This window comes from Halyomorpha halys, unplaced genomic scaffold (assembly GCF_000696795.3).
Source record: "Halyomorpha halys isolate HHAL.00 unplaced genomic scaffold, Hhal_1.1 Scaffold1369.1, whole genome shotgun sequence".
Lineage (NCBI taxonomy): Eukaryota > Metazoa > Arthropoda > Insecta > Hemiptera > Pentatomidae > Halyomorpha > Halyomorpha halys.
The window spans coordinates 3,134-9,078 of record NW_027105265.1 but is presented as its reverse complement, the minus strand read 5'-3'; positions in this window follow the sequence as shown (position 1 = coordinate 9,078).

The window sequence follows — 5,945 nt, the reverse complement described above, 5'->3', positions numbered from 1 at the left end:
AAGCTGCGTTACAGTACGTGCGATAAAAACGCGATAACTGGAAGGGAAATGAAGGCAGATTATTTATCAAAATCGGGATTTCCAACAATTTCTGAGCTTTGTTTTTGTGAGGTATACCTGTGGCGGACTCACCATCTATGTTTAGAAAGACCAATCTTTATTTTATCAACATTCTTAGAGTATCACCTAGAAGTACCATCAACCAACCCATTTCTCCAACTCGTGACTACTGGCTGAGAGGGTCAGATCAGTTCTGGATAGGTTTCGTTGAAAATTTATGGTCGGCTTGGATCTTTTTAAAGAAGGATCCTTTTCAACACGTGAAATCAACAAAGCTATATTCGGGAATTCAGTCTTTTTATGTTCCCTCTGCAGTAGTCGTTAGAAATGATTATATATTTCTAAATTATCGACAGTTAAGTACAAGAGGTATACAAAATCTATAACGAATTGAATTGTGGATTGGCTCTACAGGTCTTGTAGATAGGCTAGATCTTTGACCGCCCGAACCAGCCTTCTCCACGACTGCCTATCTTGGGCTACTGCTTTCCAGTTTATTGCATGCAGCTCTTTCACATCTTTGTCGATTCTGTCTATCCTAAAAAATTATAGAATCTAGTTGTATCATCTGGTTTTCGGCCTCCCAGGTGAATCATTAACTATATAGATTTAGAAATATAAAATGTTCTAAAGCCACTGACGTTACAGTGTGCTGAAAAAATCTTTTTAATTCACTCTCTTGATGGTATGGTAATATAGCGCCAGCTTCGAAGAATTTTAATATTTAATGAATAGTAGAATTTTATAAGACCAAAAGAAATGGATTATGGTTAAAACTCGTTTAAGATTTATGGGTTCAATCAACAATATATAGTAAGTGGCTACGAAACTAATATGAATCCAACCGTCACCCATTCCTGCACAATAGGTTCGTTGATCACAACAAATAGGTTTCTGACAATGGAATCATCCAATTTAGGGCCTCATCTATCTGTAGTTTAGCCCCAGACCGTGTTCCAGGATATTGTAGCTAAGCCAACGGTAACATTCTTCATTTGTTCCATGACCGGTTCTATGGCGGAAATGCTCTTCTTGGTATCATTCATGTCAAAGTATGTGCGCCGATTCCACCGTGAAGGCTAAGCTGCCATACCTGACATGGCATGTTATGTTATCCGTCATAATGTATGAGGTAGTTTTGGATTTATGGCCTTTCTCAATAAACGATTCTATTAGGTTTTAACTTAATTGTTTCTTGCCTTGTTTTCGGACCTTATCTACTCGGTCTACTAAGTATACTTACCATAAGAATTTTTTTATGTTGTATTGTAAGTGTGAAATACTGCTCGATGTTGTGTATTAGGAACATGGGTGGCGAAAAAACTATGTGACTTTTCGTCCTATCAAATTAGTTTTTAAGATATTGACGTATTGACATTTATATCCTCTATATTTAATATTATTATGTTAAACACGAATTCGAGGTTAATAGCTTGAACGTTTCACGGCAAAATAGTCCTTCTGATATTATTTTTGTTTCTCGTACAAAACGAAAATCGGAATTTTTTTCATTTTCATAATGTAATATTAAATTTAGGTTATATACCAGATCTAATTGTGAGAGTAATATTTAATTACTGTCTCGCTTCGGTCCTAGGAATTATTTAATTCCAAAGGAAACTTTTTCGGGTCATTAGTATGTTGCTGCTTAATGTCCTTCAGTTGGCTTCAGGATTTAAACATGCTAATCTGAAGGTAAACCCGTCCGTCCTCTCTTAACTAGAATAAAAAAGGGCATTAAACTTGACAATTTTTTTTTTTTAATTTCCCGCATTTTAATAAGTAAATACAATCTCCAAAATTACTTTATTAAAAAAACTCCGAAATTTCTCTCATTTGACGTTTCAGTGTACTGTTCCGTCTTTGGAGCCTATTCATCAGATAGCAACACCCATTTTATAGAAGGAAGGTGTGCGGTAAAAAAAAACAACTCAAATAATATAAAACTATTTATTAAGCTTCAATGGTACGCCCCACTTTGGAGGGTAAAACGAATAAAATGGTTTTGTACTTTTTGAGTTGCTTTTTCTGCCGCATCCAGACCATCTTGTATTAATTACAGACGGTAAATCAACGATTTTCCAGTCAGTTTCTGTATTTAGTAAGCAATATTTGTTCCCTGTCTGCTTTAACATCCATATATAATTTATTTAGTCCAATTAAAGTAGAGTAATTTTGGAAAGTTTCTTCATTTATGTATACAAATCATTAAAATAGAACTTTCCGTTAAGTAATTGAAAGAATTCCTTATGATGTTTTCTTGAAAATATTATGATATTTTAGAAGTAGTTTTTTTTTCACTTATTATAGTTATTGTACAAAAAATAAATGAAATTTATATGATGTTTGTTACTTCATTCTTGACCGTATCATTTCCCCTCCCTTCAGATCAGTTATAAGAAATATAAATGCCCTTATGCTATATATACGTACAATTTAAAAATACATAATAAATCACTATTATACGTGACTAAAACAAAAACAGGAAATCACAGCTTGGAAAATACAACTATTATTTTAAATAGTTCACTTATTAGCAGGGATCACTTTCCTACATGTTACGATCGTCATTCTCCTGCTGCCAGCGCAACTGACTAGACGTGCATATAAATCCCCATTGCATCCTTTTTCGTATATCAGAATTAAAAATATAAAGTCTTGTTATGAGAAACGGTATTTCCAAAGATTGAGACACCTCTACTGAAAACCAGGCTAGTTAAAGACGATTGAAACGTTATAATTATCATTTATTCGGATATATGACAGAACAACAATGGTTGATATATAATCGGGCTTTATCCAATACGTAAACTACATTCATTGAGAAATCAACATTCAAAATAAAAAGGTGTAGAAATATTATTACAAATTAAGGCTGTATGGAAACAATGAAATTATTATTTTTTTTTTTTTTCCCGGCCAAGACTCCCATTGGAGTCCTATACTGCCTAACCATGGTTGGGGGTCAAAGTTCTTCATTTTGTGGGACCACCACTCAATGAAAAAAGTCGACGTCCCAGGCCGGATTCGAACCGGCACCGCCAATAGACATCAAATTGGTAAGACTGTGTCTTAACCACTGAGCTGTGGGCGGCCCAATGAAATTATTAACATGCATACTTAAAAAAACAATTAATCATTCAACTGAGATAAGTAAATTATTATTTTATAGACATTATTTAAACCACATTTTCCATATTGGATATGTTGGCGTCGAGTGCTGAGTCCGGATTTTTATGCTACTGCATTTTTTGTTCATATATATTTTATTTAAAGTTGACCAAATAGCTTTACGAATCAGTGCACTAGGATGGAATTAGCCAAATTTTATTTTGCATATTTGATATTGAAATAATATAGTTGCACAGTTTGATTATTTCAGGTTAAAAAAAAAATCAGAAATTAAAATTTAAGTTAAAATTCCATAGCACAATTGTAGTTTTATTTTCCAAACAAAAAAAATCAAGGATGTTATGTCTTCCTTCAATATTTGACCTCTTAGAATATGGATTTAATGCAATTTAAGGTGACAAATTATAATTGATGGACTTCTTTTGAGCCAAATATTTAACTCCTTGCACGATTTTTTATTGCAATCAATAATTAAGTGCTATTCCATGCTAAACCAGTAATGAACCATACCCGAAGAAATAACGAGTAAGCACTTGCACATGGTAACAATTTTACCGAGCCGTTTTTTCCGGCTGGTCTTGTAGTCGATGGAAAAAAACAGTACAATTCTTAGCGTGTGCATGGGTCCTTACTGTGTCGGCTTAGGAGTAAATATTTCCACAGGCGTTTGGCCAACGTCCGCTGCATTCCATTTTTAAGCTGCTGTTTACAAATAGCTTGGTCATGATTTGCAAAATGCTCAACCCTGAAATATAAATAAAGTACTAAAATATAACACAACACTTCCCGAATAATAATTTAAACTTTATGTCTCTGTCTATTTATTTTTATTAATTACCTGTTCCATTAGAGATTTCCACAACCAACAAGGAGATTTATGCTGTTTTATTAAAATGGTCATTTTATAACATAAAAGGACGTTTTTTGTTTTTAGCCGAAAACCGCAAAATCCAATGAATCAATCTTAACTAATTACATCATTAGTTATTTAAAAAACATTATATCTTAATTTTTAGTTTGAAAGTAGATTATAAATTAAAATACAAATTTTAAGCTATGATAGTAAAAAGGTATTTTATGGGTGAAGTAAAAAATGTTCACTAATAATGACCTAAAAGCAAGTACTAAACTAATTCTAACAATCAAATAATTTTAAAACAAATAGGATTCAAAATATAAAATAATACAAAATTCTTCTTAGAGATAAATCTAAAAAAAAAAAATTAGTTCTAATAAATTATTATTTTAATTTCTTGAAGTTATTTATGAGAGCGGATGAAGCCGCGACGGAGAGGGTTGGATCGCTAGTCAATAATAAATATCAATTTACAAAGATTTATGATTGACAAGTGCAGTTTACTAAAACTAAATGTAGTGACTAAATATTATTTGGCTTCTGATGAATTAGATGCTAGATGTAGTATGATCTGACCTTGTCGAGAGCAAATAGTTTCACCTTAAAAGTTATATTATTACTTAAATAAATCAGTCTACCACTTCCATTATACTGTTTACTGTTTGTGTAATAATATCAAAAGAAAATTTTACTGACACTACATTGAAACATAAAACGTTTCGATTTGAATAGCAAAATAATTTAAATATGTATTTTTTTATGTTAATGTTGCAGTGAAACCTTGATGGGCATCTACACAACACTGTGCTATCTCATATGATGGTACATCTACACCGGACAAGAAATCGCTTTTGTAATATTGATCTGTTGTCGGGTCCATACCCAGCCAGCAAGGCGCCCGCATTCTCTTCAGTTGCCAAGGTCGTCAGCTGGGCGTCCTTAGGGAAGCTGAACGAGATCATTCTATAAATGATTATATTCCAAGACCTGACAACAGATGAATATAACCCTATGTTACTAATTGCAGATTTAAAACCGCACGTTTGTTGCAATATTGCAGTAGTCGTAATTCAAGTCATTTTGATGTTAATCCGAAGAATGATTTATCACCACAGTCTTTGCAATCAATTTTAATAGATCAATTTTTTGCTTTTTGTTTCGATGTAATATCTTTCCCAAGTATAGCTTTTCTATAGTACACACCGGGTTCCTTCCAAACTCAGTGAGATCATATAAATTAGAAGAATTTTCTTCTTTTTTTTTTTTTGGTAGATCTTTGATATAAGTTGCCGCTTAAAATTGATTACCATTTTCGTCATGATTCTTTTGATTTTTTGCTAGATGAAGGGGTTTGTATATTTTGCATTTTAAGTGATTAGTGATTAGGTATAGGTTTTTGTTTATCCTATTGTTAGAGTTAGTTTCCAAAATCAAGCTTGATGACCCTACGCACCCTGCCTCTCTATTACGCCCCCGATAATCTCCTGGTAGCATGCTGCCCACAATTTGCAACAATCTACACCCGCCCCCATCTACTCAGCCTAATTTCTACTTCCCCCTCTACCCGACAGGCTCACCCAGAGCGACCAATTAGCAATGGCATACCTCAACCTGAAGTGTCCTCCCATCCTCATGCAGCTTCTCCATACTTCCCGATACAGAATGAGATGTGAACTTCCCTTATCAATCAGGCACCGCAAGCCGCCCACTCTGATGAAAGGCAGACGCCGTGCTCACTCTACAAGCTGTAATTTGATGAAAACTGTTTTTGGCTTTTTAAGGAAGTCTTTTGCTATATAAAGCATAAATTAATACTGATTTATTAATAAATTTGGATGGAAGATTAAGAAACCAATTATTGTAATTTTATGTCATTCTGTTAATTGTATGTGTGTAC